Genomic DNA, 17,669 nt, shown 5'->3' on the forward strand with positions numbered 1-17,669 from the left:
ATTTACTCGTGCTCTGCTGGTCTTTGACTGACCTCCAATTCCTTCGATGCGTAATTTTGTATCATTAAGTTTTACTGACAACATTGATGCCATTCGTTCAGAGATCAGGTTGATCTGTGATCCTGAATCCAGCAAGGCTCTGAAATTGGCTCTCTGTCCATTGTTTGCTTCTACTGCTACTTTTGCTGTAGCTAACAGGTTGTAATTATTGTTACTTCCTGCGCCAACCGTCGGTGCTCTTGGTTCTGTACTTACGCCCGATGGTATGTCCAAGTGCAGCAGTGTATTGTGTTTTTTGTCGCATTTGAAACATGTCCGACCTGGGCATGCATTTGTTTTGTGGCTTGTTTTAAAACAGTTGACACACAATTTCTGCTTTTGTACCCAATTTAGTCGTTCTGATGGTGATTTGGAGCGAAACTCATCGCATCCGTAGAGCCAATGGCTTGCCTTCTTGCAGAATGAGCAGAGAGGCGTATTCAATTTTCCAGTATTTACTGTTGCACATGTTGTGCCTTTTGGCTCTTTCCTTGACATTTGTGTCTTTTTGCCTGTTCCTAGAACTCGAACTCCTTGTTCTAGGAACTGAAGCATTGTGTCCAAGGCCTGTATTTCCTTTGAGCTTCCCAATGATTGCTCGTACAAGGCTCTGTTAGTGACATCTAGCTTATTTTTGATGACGGCAATCAATATTGGATCCCATGTGGATATATTGATGCCCAATCCCTTTAGTGATGCCAGGGATTCGATAGTTGTAACGTACAACTCTTTTAATGACTTGGAGTCGTCATTAACTGTGTTATAATTTAGGAAGCGGTTTAATACCGTGCTAGCGACGTCTCTGGGATTGTTGTATGTATCAATCAGAATTTCCCAGGCGCTCAAATAGTTTTCTTCCTTTAGATCGATATGTCGGATCAATCTTTCTGCCTCTCCAGTTACGGTTGTTTTCAGATACCACATCTTCCGAACTGTGGGCATGTTTGTTTCATGTATCATACATGAAAACAGGTCATAGAACTGGGACCATTTCAGTATGTCCCCATCAAACTTGGGAATGTTAATGCGTGGAAGCTGCACGTCATTATTGTTTGATGTGGCTGGTTTTGCCAATGCACTTTGAACCTCTTTTTCCAGGGTCAGGTAGGCTTCCATGTTGTATCCTCCTTCCTCTGGGTTATCGTATTCTTCGTGAATAGTAAAATGGACTTCTTGTGCTTGAATCCATAGTGATTTTATCAAATCACTTGATGTACGTCCTCCCGCCTCTGAGAATTGTCTCAGAATGCGTTTTATGGACGCTACTATGGCCTTTTGTCGGCGACATAGTGAAGGCAATTTGCTGTAAGTCTCCGTGGTGACAGCGTGTTCCTCCATTTTCGCCTCTTACTTGGGGTTGGGGTCACCAAATGTTAGTATGTGTTTGTGTGTGTGTTTTGGTATGCATACGGTACATAAACCGTCTACAAATTTGTCGTCGCAACTATAACTTGAACCAGTTGGACTGCGGAGAGGGATTCCTACGTCGAGCAAATGAGGGTCTGAAGACACGGCGACAGCCTCTGTTGATTGCAGTTGTAGAGAATGAGTGAACAGGCAGTGATGGTACTGTTTCTGATACTGATTTTATTCAACAAACTTAATTTCTATTTATAGGTAACAAAAGGTACAGAAAGTGCTGAGTCTAGTTAGAATATGGTAAAAGGGAATTGGAATTAATATTGAATTAATTTGGATTTAATATGATATTGTGTTATTGGGCAATTGTGATAGTCAGCAATTGCACCAGTGTTTTTGCCCTCTGACGAGCGATCGCATCGTTGGCAGAAATTGCTGCAGAAGCGGTTATTGTTGACTCAGCTACAATGCCTTGTCGTTTGTTATTATGTCTCCCGTTACATGGGTCGACCTGACTTATTCGATAAGTGTATATTATGTAATATTAATTACTGCATAAATATGCGACTGAACAAGAACTATGGTTTTTTTTCTATGGCAGAACTTTTTTTTGAAGAATTTTTTAAATCTGGTATTTTTTTTGTTAATCTTTTTTCAGAGGTAGCGCTTGTTTTTTTCACATAACTCTAGTATCTTACGTCTGGTTGTAAAGAACTTTGCTATTTTGAAAAGATAATTGAAACAACTAGAAGTTGAGCCCAAACAATTTGTGATTTCAGCTTACCGTCTGGGACATATAAAGCATTGAAATTAAAAAATGATGATTTTTGTGCGGTATTTTTTACAAAATTTTGACTTTAAAAGCTCAGAAAAAGTCGAAAAAAAATCGTTCAAGGTATCGCTCAGTAAAATCTATGGAGAGACTTTGGAGCTAAAATTCGTTAACTAAACCTAAAATATGGAACAAATGAACAAAAAATACCTTTTGGAAGGTTGCGGGCCCAACTGCCAATTGGGAACAAAGAAAACGAACAAGGGTTGTACATTTGGTACCTGATCGCGATCCCAATTCCCAATGGGCAGTTTCCTCAAGGAACAAAACGAACATTTTCTTAAAGATTTGGGACTTAGAAATGGTTTGATGATTTTATTTTTTTTTTTCTATGGCAGAACTTTTTATACCCGTACTCAAAAAAGAGTTAAGGGGTATATTAGATTTGTGGTAAAAGTGGATGTGTGCAACGCAGAGAAGGAAACGTTTCCGACCCCATAAAGTATATATATTCTTGATCAGCATCAATAGCCGAGTCGATATAGCCATGTCTGTCTATCCGTCTGTCTGTCTGTCCGTCCCGATGAGCGCCTAGACCTCAGAGACTATAAGAGCTAGGGCAACCAAATTTGGTTTCCAGACTCATGTGATATCCCACTGCTACAAGTGTATTTCAAAATTTCGCCCCGCCCCCACATTTTTAAAGATACGATAAAACTAAAAACGCATTTTCGTAGAGAATGCCCATATCTACCAGATTGCCGAATCTGAATCAGATCGGATCATAATTATAGCCAGAATGAAGAAATTAATTTTCAGTTGCTTCCCCTCCCCCTCCCGCCTACAACAACGCATCTCATTTTCCTTCTCGCTCGCACACTCTGCCGCGTTCAGTGCGCGAGCAACCCCTAGCGGAGGAGATGTAGAATCTAATTGGAACATGTACAATCTACATGTTAGATGTATAATATACATTGTATATGTAGATGTAGATATCATATGTAGCAAAAAAATGTAAAATGTAAAATTTTTTTTTTTTCTAAAATTCTTTAAAATCATAAGCTCACAAATGTATATACTGACTGAGTACGGGTATAAGTAGAGTCGCGTCCCCAGAAGCGACTCACACGTTCCTTCTCGTTTTTTTAAGAATTTTTGAAAACTGGTATTTTTTTTTAACCTTTTTTCAGAGGTAGCGATTGTTTTTATCACATTACTCTAGTATCTTACGTCTGGTTGTAAAGAACTTTGCTATTTTGAAAAGAAATTTAAAACAACTAGAAGTTGAGCCCAAACACTTTGTGATTTCAGCTTACCGTCTGGGAAATATAAAGCAAAATTAATAAAAAATACATTTTGGAAGGTTGCGGGCCCAACTGCCAATTGGGAACAAAGCAAACAAAAAAGGGTTGTACATTTGGTACCTGATCGCGATCCCGATTCCCAATGGGAATTGGGCTCGCAACCTTCCAAAAGTTATTTTTTGTTCATTTTTTCCATATTTTAGGTTTGGTTAACGAATTTTAGCTCCAAAGTCTCTCCATAGATTTTAATAAGCGATACCTTAGACGACGCCAAATTAACGCACCTGTACACAAAAAAATAGAGGACACAGGATATAATTTTTTTTCGACTTTTCCTGAGTTTTTAAAGTCAAAATTTCGTAAAAAATACCGCACAAAAATCATAATTTTTGCATTTCAATGCTTTATATTTCCCAGACGGTAAGCTGAAATCACAAAGTGTTTGGGCTTACCTTCTAGCTGTTTAAATTATCTTTTCAAAATAGCAAAGTTCTTTACAACCAGACGTAAGATACTAGAGCTATGTGAAAAAAACAAACGCTACCTCTGAAAAAAGCTTAAAAAAAAATACCAGACTTAAAAAATTCTCCAAAAAAAGTTCTGCCATAGAAAAAAAATATCATCAAACCATTTCTAAGCCCCAAATCTTTAAGAAAAAGTTGGTTTTGTTCCTTGAGGAAAAATCGTGTCGGGTAGTGTTATTTAATCTACACATATATCGTTATGAATCATATTATGTAACGAAACTAGTTTTACAAATATTGGGTGTAAGGCTCGGGTAGAGTTAGTTTGTTTTTAGTATAATAAATGCATAATTCAGAATTTCCGAAATTATCGTAGTGTTGCCATGTACACATGCTAAATTTCGTCTTACGAGCCATGCGAGTGTCTGGGCGGAGGAATATGGTGTAAACCTAAACAAAAAGGGATTATCCCATAACAATACCAAACAAATTCTTGGAAATGGGGTGATCAAGGTTGGGTGGGCATTGGCTGATGCAACAATACCCGCACAGCACAGGCTTTGCAGTTATTTCGTTTCCCCTTCCCTTTAAGTTCCCATTCTCCTAGCCTCTTCATATTGCTTAAACGGTCGAAGCAAAATTATGCACGCGAATAAATATAATAATATTTGGTACAGACAGCGAGCACGTGTTCATAAGCCCATATCGGAACCAACTCCTACTACCGATAATACAGCCGGAGCCAGCGCGTGCAACCTTATGACTTACAACCCAGACCAGCTCGAGTGGCCCATCTACAGCAACTATCGTTGTAGGTGACATGCTACAGGTACCGCTGGAGGTTGTCCGTGGCGTCGTAACCGCAGTTGGCCCTTGTGGAAAGTTTCACATCGATTGGCTGGGACGTATTGTCAACGCTATCCTTAGGCATATCGTGCGTGATAAGGCTGTACAGCGTTGGCCCTAGCACGCTACCTTGCGGGACTCCGGCTTTAACCACCTTCACCGTGGAAACTGCTCCGCTCTGTGCGACTTGGAACGTTCTGTCCTTTAGGAAGCTTCCAATAACACTACTCGACAAAATCGAACTTTTTTTTCCTCAAGGATCCAAACCAACTTTTTCTGATAGATATGGGGATTTTAAATTTTTTAAAGAATTATGGTTTTTTTCTATGGCAGAACTTTTTTTGAAGAATTTTTGAAGTCTGGTATTTTTTTTTAAAGCTTTTTTAACTCTAAAAAAAGATTTTCTAGTGAAGTGTGTTTCTGAAATAAGCATGACGTCAATGGCATTTGTTTTTAAAAATAAAGATATTTCATTTACATGGTTGGAAAGCCCATTGGCATTCCATATTCCTAAGTTAAGATTTATTTGCATAGCTTATTTACAAGTAACATTATCATGTTAAGTAAATTATTGGGAAGTTGAGATTGTTTTTCTAGAAGCTGTTCTATTCTTTCTAGAGACGTGTTCGAGATACTATTTCCTGCAGCAGCTTGAGCGTATGATTGGTAATCTTTGGGTTGTTGGGTCGAATTATTAAACGGAGCAAATGATTGAGATGTAGCAAGGTTATTTTTATTATTGTCATCTTTGGTGTTTTTCTGGTGGTTGCGTCCGCTTACAAATTTGTATACCCGTACTCAAAAAAGAGTTAAAGAGTTATATTAGATTTGTGGTAAAAGTGGATGTGTGTAACGCAGAGAAGGAAACGTTTCCGACCCCATAAAGTATATATATTCTTGATCAGCATCAATAGCCGAGTCGATAGAGCCATGTCTGTCTGTCCGTCTGTCTGTCTGTCCGTCTTGTTGAGCGCCTAGATCTCAGAGACTATAAGAGCTAGGGCAACCAAATTTGGTTTCCACACTCATGTGATATCACACTGCTACAAGTGTATTTCAAAATTTCGCCCCGCCCCCTTCCGCCCCCACAAAGGACGAAAATCTGTGGCAGGCACATTTTTAAAGATACGATAAAACTAACTATCGTAGAGAATGCCCATATCTACCAGATTGCCGAATCTAAATCAGATTGGATCATAATTATAGCCAGAATGAAGAAATTAATTTTCAGTTGCTTCCACTGTCCCCCCTCCTGACGACGACAACGCAACTCATTTTCCTTCTCGCTCGCACACTCTGCCGCGTTCAGTGCGCGAGCAACCCCTAGCGGAGGAGATGTAGAATCTAAATGGAACATGTACATTGTACAATCTACATGTTAGATGTAGAATATACATTGTAGATGTAGATGTAGATATCAGATGTAGAAAAAAAATGTAATATGTAAAATTTTTTTTTTTTCTATAATTCTAAAAAATCATAAGATCAAAAATGTATATACTGACTGAGTACGGGTATAAGTAGAGTCGCGTGCCCAGAAGCGACTCGCACGTTCCTTCTCGTTTTGATATAAGTTCCTGATAGACTTTACACCCTTTGTAACTAGCAGCATGATCTTCGTTGCAGTTGGCACATTTTGCTGGTTGCTCTTTATCTTTTGGACAAGTGTTGCTAGGATGGTTAAAAGAGCATTTCACACATCTGTGAGTTTTGGCACAATATGACTTTGTGTGTCCAAATTCCTGGCAACGATAGCACTGAACGATTTCTTTGGTTTTACGGGGTGGTTCTATATTAACAACTGCATTACCAATGAGTTTAACTTTTTATACATCTAAGTTCTTATTGTTGGGCTCAATGTCTAAGTAGAACAAATTCAATGGCTCTTTGGTTACACGACTTTTAATATTACTAATGTTTCTAACAGCGTGACCTTTGGACTCCACATCTTGTTTAATTAAGTCGATATCCGTTGAGAAGTGCAAATTCTTAATAAAAACTCTGAATGCCCTCTCATGTTTAAGCTGGTATGTGTGAAATTTGACAAACTCTGTAGTAAGATTTTTAACAAGTTTTCTATATTCTTCAATAGACTTTACCGTAACTCTCACATGACCATCGCGTTGTACTTTATAAAAGAAAATCTCATTTTTAATTTTAGTCTCGAGATAAGCTAGCATTCCTTTTATATCACTGACTTCAGATAAGAATATAGGTGGCGGCTTGGCAGATTCATCTAAGGTGTCTTCAGTTATCATGTCCAGTGCTTCGTTTTCGTCTTTATTTCCGTTATTTGGCGTGCTGTCGCTTAGGAGGGCGTATTGATTGGAGCTGGTGCTGGGTGCAAAGTCCAGAGCGATTTTTTTCTTTAGTAGAATCGGAGAGACTTGGTTTTGTCTCTTGATTGCCTTTGGCTTCGGTTTTACTCTCTGCCATCTCCAAACCGTTGTGTCGTCTTCGTCGTCGTTCATACAAACGATAGGCTTTGCTTGTATCAGAATATCCGACTATTAACAATTAATTTATATTAATTAATAGTTTGTGGATTAGAGTTACTTACTTTTCATCGTTATCATATGCTGTTAAATTCAATCTACACATTTGACATATACAGCTTGATGCCCACTCTTCAACAAAACTTTCGGGTTCGATTTTAAAGTTTTCTTCATACTGTTTTTGGAGAGTTTCGGTAAAAGCGATTTTTATTTCGTTGATCATCATGTACTTACCACATATGTAGCAAAATGAGTCTGCTCGGAAAGCACATGAAAATGATCGGCCAGGGGTATCCATGACAATTGATTTTAATTAATTGTAAGATGTTTTGGTAAACACACGATCGTATTCTGAGGAAAGTCAGAACTACACTAAGGCACAGACACTATAGACACAGAGTTATATATCCATGACTATGATTAGGTAGACGCGGCGAGATCTAATTTGTGTGGACCTGCACTTGTGAGAATATAAAGGAAACATTTGACCTGAATAGGTATCCTACCTCAGATAACGAAAAAAGTAACTGTTAACAACATTTCATACCAAAGGAACGCGATCAGGTACCAAATGTACAAAAGGGTTGTCGTTTGCTTTGTTCCCAATTGGCAGTTGGGCCCGCAACCTTCCAAAATGTATTTTTTGTTAAATTTTTTCATTTTTTAGGTTTGGTTAACGAATTTGAGCTCCAAAGTCTCTCCATAGATTTTAATGAGCGATACCTTAAACGACGCCAAATTAATGCACCTATACACAAAAAAATAGAGGACACAGGATATAATTTTTTTTCGACTTTTCCTGAGTTTTTAAAGTCAAAATTTCGTAAAAAATACCGCAAAAAAATCATAATTTTTGCATTTCAATGCTTTATATTTCCTTGACGGTAAGCTGAAATCACAAAGTGTTTGTGCTTAACTTCTAGCCGATTTGAAATATCTTTTCAAAATAGCAAAGTTCTTTACAACCAAACGTAAGATACTAGAGCTATGTGAAAAAAACAAACGCTACCTCTGAAAAAAGCTTTAAAAAAAAATACCAGACTTAAAAAATTCTCCAAAAAAAGTTCTGCCATAGAAAAAAAATATCATCAAACCATTTCTAAGCCCCAAATCTTTAAGAAAAAGTTGGTTTTGTTCCTTGAGGAAAAATCGTGTCGGGTAGTGTTATTTAATCTACACATATATCGTTATGAATCATATTATGTAACGAAACTAGTTTTACAAATATTGGGTGTAAGGCTCGGGTAGAGTTAGTTTGTTTTTAGTATAATAAATGCATAATTCAGAATTTCCGAAATTATCGTAGTGTTGCCATGTACACATGCTAAATTTCGTCTTACGAGCCATGCGAGTGTCTGGGCGGGAGGAATATGGTGTAAACCTAAACAAAAAGGGATTATCCCATAACAATACCAAACAAATTCTTGGAAATGGGGTGATCAAGGTTGGGTGGGCATTGGCTGATGAAACAATACCCGCACAGCACAGGCTTTGCAGTTATTTCGTTTCCCCTTCCCTTTAAGTTCCCATTCTCCTAGCCTCTTCATATTGCTTAAACGGTCGAAGCAAAATTATGCACGCGAATAAAAATAATAATATTTGGTACAGACAGCGAGCACGTGTTCATAAGCCCATATCGGAACCAACTCCTACTACCGATAATACAGCCGGAGCCAGCGCGTGCAACCTTATGACTTACAACCCAGACCAGCTCGAGTGGCCCATCTACAGCAACTATCGTTGTAGGTGACATGCTACAGGTACCGCTGGAGGTTGTCCGTGGCGTCGTAACCGCAGTTGGCCCTTGACAGGACTGCCGTGTCGTCGGCAAATGTGGAAAGTTTCACATCGATTGGCTGGGACGTATTGTCAACGCTATCCTTAGGCATATCGTGCGTGATAAGGCTGTACAGCGTTGGCCCTAGCACGCTACCTTGCGGGACTCCGGCTTTAACCACCTTCACCGTGGAAACTGCTCCGCTCTGTGCGACTTGGAACGTTCTGTCCTTTAGGAAGCTTCCAATAACACTACTCGACAAAATCGAACTTTTTTTTCCTCAAGGATCCAAACCAACTTTTTCTGATAGATATGGGGATTTTAAATTTTTTAAAGAATTATGGTTTTTTTTCTATGGCAGAACTTTTTTTGAAGAATTTTTGAAGTCTGGTATTTTTTTTAAAGCTTTTTTCAGAGGTATCGCTTGTTTTTTTCACATAGCTCTAGTATCTTACGTCTGGTTGTAAAGAACTTTGCTATTTTGAAAATATAATTTAAACAGCTAGAAGGTAAGCCCAAACACTTTGTGATTTCAGCTTACCGTCTGGGAAATATAAAGCATTGAAATGCAAAAATGATGATTTTTGTGCGGTATTTTTTACGAAATTTTGACTTTAAAAATTCAGGAAAAGCAAAAAAAAAAGTGTACAGGTGCGTTAATTTGGCGTCGTTTAAGGTATCGCTCATTAAAATCTATGGAGAGACTTTGGAGCTAAAATTCGTTAACCAAACCTAAAATATGGAAAAAATGAACAAAAAATAACTTTTGGAAGGTTGCGAGCCCAATTCCCATTGGGAATCGGGATCGCGATCAGGTACCAAATGTACAACCCTTTTTTGTTTGCTTTGTTCCCAATTGGCAGTTGGGCCCGCAACCTTCCAAAATGTATTTTTTGATTTAATGAGCGATACCTTAAACGACGCCAAATTAATGCACCTATACACAAAAAAATAGAGGACACAGGATATAATTTTTTTTTCGACTTTTCCTGAGTTTTTAAAGTCAAAATTTCGTAAAAAATACCGCACAAAAATCATCATTTTTGCATTTCAATGCTTTATATTTCCCAGACGGTAAGCTGAAATCACAAAGTGTTTGTGCTTAACTTCTAGCCGATTTTAAATATCTTTTCAAAATAGCAAAGTTCTTTACAACCAAACGTAAGATACTAGAGCTATGTGAAAAAAACAAGCGCTACGTCTGAAAAAAACTTAAAAAAATACCAGTTTCAAAAATTCTTCAAAAAAAAGTTCTGCCATAGAAAAAAAAAAAATATCATCAAACCATTTCTAAGCCCCAAATCTTTAAGAAAAAGTTCGTTTTGTTCCTTGAGGAAAAATCGTGTTGACTAGTGTAATCAGGAACAGCTGGGGGTTTATCAAGGGTTTTATCTTCGCAATAATCCGTCGTGCCAAACTCTGTTGAATGCTTGCTGGATGTCCAGGTACTCTGCTACGATGTACTGCTTCTTGTGGAAGCCATCCAGGATATGCTCCACCACCCTATGCAGCTGCTCCAGAGTACCATGCCTCAGCCTGAACCCAAAGTGTTGATTAGGGATAGCTCGATTTACGGATGGACTGTCCAATAACACTACTCGACAAAATCTAACTTTTTTTTTCCTCAAGGATCCAAACCGACTTTTTCTGATAGATATGGGGCTTTACAATTTTTTTAAGAATTATGGTTTTTTTTCTATGGCAGAACTTTTTTTTGAAGAATTTTTTAAATCTGGTATTTTTTTTGTTAATCTTTTTTCAGAGGTAGCGCTTGTTTTTTTCACATAACTCTAGTATCTTACGTCTGGTTGTAAAGAACTTTGCTATTTTGAAAAGATAATTGAAACAACTAGAAGTTGAGCCCAAACAATTTGTGATTTCAGCTTACCGTCTGGGACATATAAAGCATTGAAATTAAAAAATGATGATTTTTGTGCGGTATTTTTTACAAAATTTTGACTTTAAAAGCTCAGAAAAAGTCGAAAAAAAATCGTTCAAGGTATCGCTCAGTAAAATCTATGGAGAGACTTTGGAGCTCAAATTCGTTAACCAAACCTAAAATATGGAACAAATGAACAAAAAATACATTTTGGAAGGTTGCGGGCCCAACTGCCAATTGGGAACAAAGAAAACGAACAAGGGTTGTACATTTGGTACCTGATCGCGATCCCAATTCCCAATGGGCAGTTTCCTCAAGGAACAAAACGAACATTTTCTTAAAGATTTGGGACTTAGAAATGGTTTGATGATTTTATTTTTTTTTCTATGGCAGAACTTTTTATACCCGTACTCAAAAAAGAGTTAAGGGGTATATTAGATTTGTGGTAAAAGTGGATGTGTGCAACGCAGAGAAGGAAACGTTTCCGACCCCATAAAGTATATATATTCTTGATCAGCATCAATAGCCGAGTCGATATAGCCATGTCTGTCTATCCGTCTGTCTGTCTGTCCGTCCCGATGAGCGCCTAGACCTCAGAGACTATAAGAGCTAGCGCAACCAAATTTGGTTTCCAGACTCATGTGATATCCCACTGCTACAAGTGTATTTCAAAATTTCGCCCCGCCCCCACATTTTTAAAGATACGATAAAACTAAAAACGCAGTATCGTAGAGAATGCCCATATCTACCAGATTGCCGAATCTGAATCAGATCGGATCATAATTATAGCCAGAATGAAGAAATTAATTTTCAGTTGCTTCCCTCCCCCTCCCGCCTACAACAACGCATCTCATTTTCCTTCTCGCTCGCACACTCTGCCGCGTTCAGTGCGCGAGCAACCCCTAGCGGAGGAGATGTAGAATCTAATTGGAACATGTACAATCTACATGTTAGATGTAGAATATACATTGTATATGTAGATGTAGATATCATATGTAGCAAAAAAATGTAAAATGTAAAATTTTTTTTTTTTTCTAAAATTCTTTAAAATCATAAGCTCACAAATGTATATACTGACTGAGTACGGGTATAAGTAGAGTCGCGTCCCCAGAAGCGACTCACACGTTCCTTCTCGTTTTTTAAGAATTTTTGAAAACTGGTATTTTTTTTTAACCTTTTTTCAGAGGTAGCGTCTGGGAAATATAAAGCAAAATTAATAAAAAATACATTTTGGAAGGTTGCGGGCCCAACTGCCATTTGGGAACAAAGCAAATGAACAAGGGTTGTACATTTGGTACCTGATCGCGATCCCAATTCCCAATGGGCAGTTGAGCTCGCAACCTTCCAAAAGGTATTTTTTGTTCATTTTTTCCATATTTTTAGGATTGGTTAACGAATTTTAGCTCCAAAGGCTCTCCATAGCTTTTAATGAGTGATACCTTAAACGACGCCAAAATAGAGGACACAGGATATAATTTTTTTTCGACTTTTCCTGAGTTTTTAAAGTAAAAATTTCGTAAAAAATACCGCACAAAAATCATCATTTTTGAATTTCAATGCTTTATATTTCCCAGTCGGTAAGCTGAACTCACAAAGTGTTTGGGCTCAACTTCTAGTTGTTTCAATTATCTTTTCAAAATAGCAAAGTTCTTTACAACCAAACGTAAGATACTAGAGTTATGTGAAAAAACAAGCGCTACCTCTGAAAAAAGCTTTAAAAAAAATACCAGATTTAAAAAATTCTTCAAAAAAAAGTTCTGCCATAGAAAAAAAACCATAATTCTTAAAAAAATTGTAAAGCCCCATATCTATCAGAAAAAGTCGGTTTGGATCCTTGAGGAAAAAAAAAGTTAGATTTTGTCGAGTAGTGTTATTGGACAGTCCATCCGTAAATCGAGCTATCCCTAATCAACACTTTGGGTTCAGGCTGAGGCATGGTACTCTGGAGCAGCTGCATAGGGTGGTGGAGCATATCCTGGATGGCTTCCACAACTTCTTGTGGAGTAGCAGAGTACCTGGACATCCAGCAAGCATTCAACAGAGTTTGGCACGACGGATTATTGCGAAGATAAAACCCTTGATAAACCCCCAGCTGTTCCTGATTACACTAGTCAACACGATTTTTCCTCAAGGAACAAAACGAACTTTTTCTTAAAGATTTGGGGCTTAGAAATGGTTTGATGATATTTTTTTTTTTTCTATGGCAGAACTTTTTTTGAAGAATTTTTGAAAACTGGTATTTTTTTAAGCTTTTTTTTGTTCCTTGAGGAAAAATCGTGTCGGGTAGTGTTATTTAATCTACACATATATCGTTATGAATCATATTATGTAACGAAACTAGTTTTACAAATATTGGGTGTAAGGCTCGGGTAGAGTTAGTTTGTTTTTAGTATAATAAATGCATAATTCAGAATTTCCGAAATTATCGTAGTGTTGCCATGTACACATGCTAAATTTCGTCTTACGAGCCATGCGAGTGTCTGGCGGAGGAATATGGTGTAAACCTAAACAAAAAGGGATTATCCCATAACAATACCAAAAAAATTCTTGGAAATGGGGTGATCAAGGTTGGGTGGGCATTGGCTGATGCAACAATACCCGCACAGCACAGGCTTTGCAGTTATTTCGTTTCCCCTTCCCTTTAAGTTCCCATTCTCCTAGCCTCTTCATATTGCTTAAACGGTCGAAGCAAAATTATGCACGCGAATAAAAATAATAATATTTGGTACAGACAGCGAGCACGTGTTCATAAGCCCATATCGGAACCAACTCCTACTACCGATAATACAGCCGGAGCCAGCGCGTGCAACCTTATGACTTACAACCCAGACCAGCTCGAGTGGCCCATCTACAGCAACTATCGTTGTAGGTGACATGCTACAGGTACCGCTGGAGGTTGTCCGTGGCGTCGTAACCGCAGTTGGCCCTTGTGGAAAGTTTCACATCGATTGGCTGGGACGTATTGTCAACGCTATCCTTAGGCATATCGTGCGTGATAAGGCTGTACAGCGTTGGCCCTAGCACGCTACCTTGCGGGACTCCGGCTTTAACCACCTTCACCGTGGAAACTGCTCCGCTCTGTGCGACTTGGAACGTTCTGTCCTTTAGGAAGCTTCCAATAACACTACTCGACAAAATCGAACTTTTTTTTCCTCAAGGATCCAAACCAACTTTTTCTGATAGATATGGGGATTTTAAATTTTTTAAAGAATTATGGTTTTTTTCTATGGCAGAACTTTTTTTGAAGAATTTTTGAAGTCTGGTATTTTTTTTTAAAGCTTTTTTAACTCTAAAAAAAGATTTTCTAGTGAAGTGTGTTTCTGAAATAAGCATGACGTCAATGGCATTCGTTTTTAAAAATAAAGATATTTCATTTACATGGTTGGAAAGCCCATTGGCATTCCATATTCCTAAGTTAAGATTTATTTGCATAGCTTATTTACAAGTAACATTATCATGTTAAGTAAATTATTGGTAAGTTGAGATTGTTTTTCTAGAAGCTGTTCTATTCTTTCTAGAGACGTGTTCGAGATACTATTTCCTGCAGCAGCTTGAGCGTATGATTGGTAATCTTTGGGTTGTTGGGTCGAATTATTAAACGGAGCAAATGATTGAGATGTAGCAAGGTTATTTTTATTATTGTCATCTTTGGTGTTTTTCTGGTGGTTGCGTCCGCTTACAAATTTGTATACCCGTACTCAAAAAAGAGTTAAAGAGTTATATTAGATTTGTGGTAAAAGTGGATGTGTGTAACGCAGAGAAGGAAACGTTTCCGACCCCATAAAGTATATATATTCTTGATCAGCATCAATAGCCGAGTCGATATAGCCATGTCTGTCTGTCCGTCTGTCCGTCTGTCTGTCTGTCCGTCTTGTTGAGCGCCTAGATCTCAGAGACTATAAGAGCTAGGGCAACCAAATTTGGTTTCCACACTCATGTGATATCACACTGCTACAAGTGTATTTCAAAATTTCGCCCCGCCCCCTTCCGCCCCCACAAAGGACGAAAATCTGTGGCAGGCACATTTTTAAAGATACGATAAAACTAACTATCGGAGAGAATGCCCATATCTACCAGATTGCCGAATCTAAATCAGATTGGATCATAATTATAGCCAGAATGAAGAAATTAATTTTCAGTTGCTTCCACTGTCCCCCCTCCTGACGACGACAACGCAACTCATTTTCCTTCTCGCTCGCACACTCTGCCGCGTTCAGTGCGCGAGCAACCCCTAGCGGAGGAGATGTAGAATCTAAATGGAACATGTACATTGTACAATCTACATGTTAGATGTAGAATATACATTGTAGATGTAGATGTAGATATCAGATGTAGCAAAAAAATGTAATATGTAAAATTTTTTTTTTTTCTATAATTCTAAAAAATCATAAGATCAAAAATGTATATACTGACTGAGTACGGGTATAAGTAGAGTCGCGTGCCCAGAAGCGACTCGCACGTTCCTTCCCGTTTTGATATAAGTTCCTGATAGACTTTACACCCTTTGTAACTAGCAGCATGATCTTCGTTGCAGTTGGCACATTTTGCTGGTTGCTCTTTATCTTTTGGACAAGTGTTGCTAGGATGGTTAAAAGAGCATTTCACACATCTGTGAGTTTTGGCACAATATGACTTTGTGTGTCCAAATTCCTGGCAACGATAGCACTGAACGATTTCTTTGGTTTTACGGGGTGGTTCTATATTAACAACTGCATTACCAATGAGTTTAACTTTTTATACATCTAAGTTCTTATTGTTGGGCTCAATGTCTAGTAGAACAAATTCAATGGCTCTTTGGTTACACGACTTTTAATATTACTAATGTTTCTAACAGCGTGACCTTTGGACTCCACATCTTGTTTAATTAAGTCGATATCCGTTGAGAAGTGCAAATTCTTAATAAAAACTCTGAATGCCCGCTCATGTTTAAGCTGGTATGTGTGAAATTTGACAAACTCTGTAGTAAGATTTTTAACAAGTTTTCTATATTCTTCAATAGACTTTACCGTAACTCTCACATGACCATCGCGTTGTACTTTATAAAAGAAAAGCTCATTTTTAATTTTAGTCTCGAGATAAGCTAGCATTCCTTTTATATCACTGACTTCAGATAAGAATATAGGTGGCGGCTTGGCAGATTCATCTAAGGTGTCTTCAGTTATCATGTCCAGTGCTTCGTTTTCGTCTTTATTTCCGTTATTTGGCGTGCTGTCGCTTAGGAGGGCGTATTGATTGGAGCTGGTGCTGGGTGCAAAGTCCAGAGCGATTTTTTTCTTTAGTAGAATCGGAGAGACTTGGTTTTGTCTCTTGATTGCCTTTGGCTTCGGTTTTACTCTCTGCCATCTCCAAACCGTTGTGTCGTCTTCGTCGTCGTTCATACAAACGATAGGCTTTGCTTGTATCAGAATATCCGACTATTAACAATTAATTTATATTAATTAATAGTTTGTGGATTAGAGTTACTTACTTTTCATCGTTATCATATGCTGTTAAATTCAATCTACACATTTGACATATACAGCTTGTTGCCCACTCTTCAACAAAACTTTCGGGTTCGATTTTAAAGTTTTCTTCATACTGTTTTTGGAGAGTTTCGGTAAAAGCGATTTTTATTTCGTTGATCATCATGTACTTACCACATATGTAGCAAAATGAGTCTGCTCGGAAAGCACATGAAAATGATCGGCCAGGGGTATCCATGACAATTGATTTTAATTAATTGTAAGATGTTTTGGTAAACACACGATCGTATTCTGAGGAAAGTCAGAACTACACTAAGGCACAGACACTATAGGCACAGAGTTATATATCCATGACTATGATTAGGTAGACGCGGCGAGATCTAATTTGTGTGGACCTGCACTTGTGAGAATATAAAGGAAACATTTGACCTGAATAGGTATCCTACCTCAGATAACGAAAAAAGTAACTGTTAACAACATTTCATACCAAAGGAACGCGATCAGGTACCAAATGTACAAAAGGGTTGTCATTTGCTTTGTTCCAATTGGCAGTTGGGCCCGCAACCTTCCAAAATGTATTTTTTGTTAAATTTTTTCATTTTTTAGGTTTGGTTAACGAATTTGAGCTCCAAAGTCTCTCCATAGATTTTAATGAGCGATACCTTAAACGACGCCAAATTAATGCACCTATACACAAAAAAATAGAGGACACAGGGTATAATTTTTTTTCGACTTTTCCTGAGTTTTTAAAGTCAAAATTTCGTAAAAAATACCGCAAAAAAATCATAATTTTTGCATTTCAATGCTTTATATTTCCTTGACGGTAAGCTGAAATCACAAAGTGTTTGTGCTTAACTTCTAGCCGATTTGAAATATCTTTTCAAAATAGCAAAGTTCTTTACAACCAAACGTAAGATACTAGAGCTATGGGAAAAAACAAACGCTACCTCTGAAAAAAGCTTTAAAAAAAATACCAGACTTAAAAAATTCTCCAAAAAAAGTTCTGCCATAGAAAAAAAATATCATCAAACCATTTCTAAGCCCCAAATCTTTAAGAAAAAGTTGGTTTTGTTCCTTGAGGAAAAATCGTGTCGGGTAGTGTTATTTAATCTACACATATATCGTTATGAATCATATTATGTAACGAAACTAGTTTTACAAATATTGGGTGTAAGGCTCGGGTAGAGTTTGTTTGTTTTTAGTATAATAAATGCATAATTCAGAATTTCCGAAATTATCGTAGTGTTGCCATGTACACATGCTAAATTTCGT

The sequence above is a fragment of the Drosophila obscura genome, unplaced genomic scaffold (genome assembly GCF_018151105.1).
Source record: "Drosophila obscura isolate BZ-5 IFL unplaced genomic scaffold, ASM1815110v1 contig_188, whole genome shotgun sequence".
NCBI lineage: Eukaryota > Metazoa > Arthropoda > Insecta > Diptera > Drosophilidae > Drosophila > Drosophila obscura.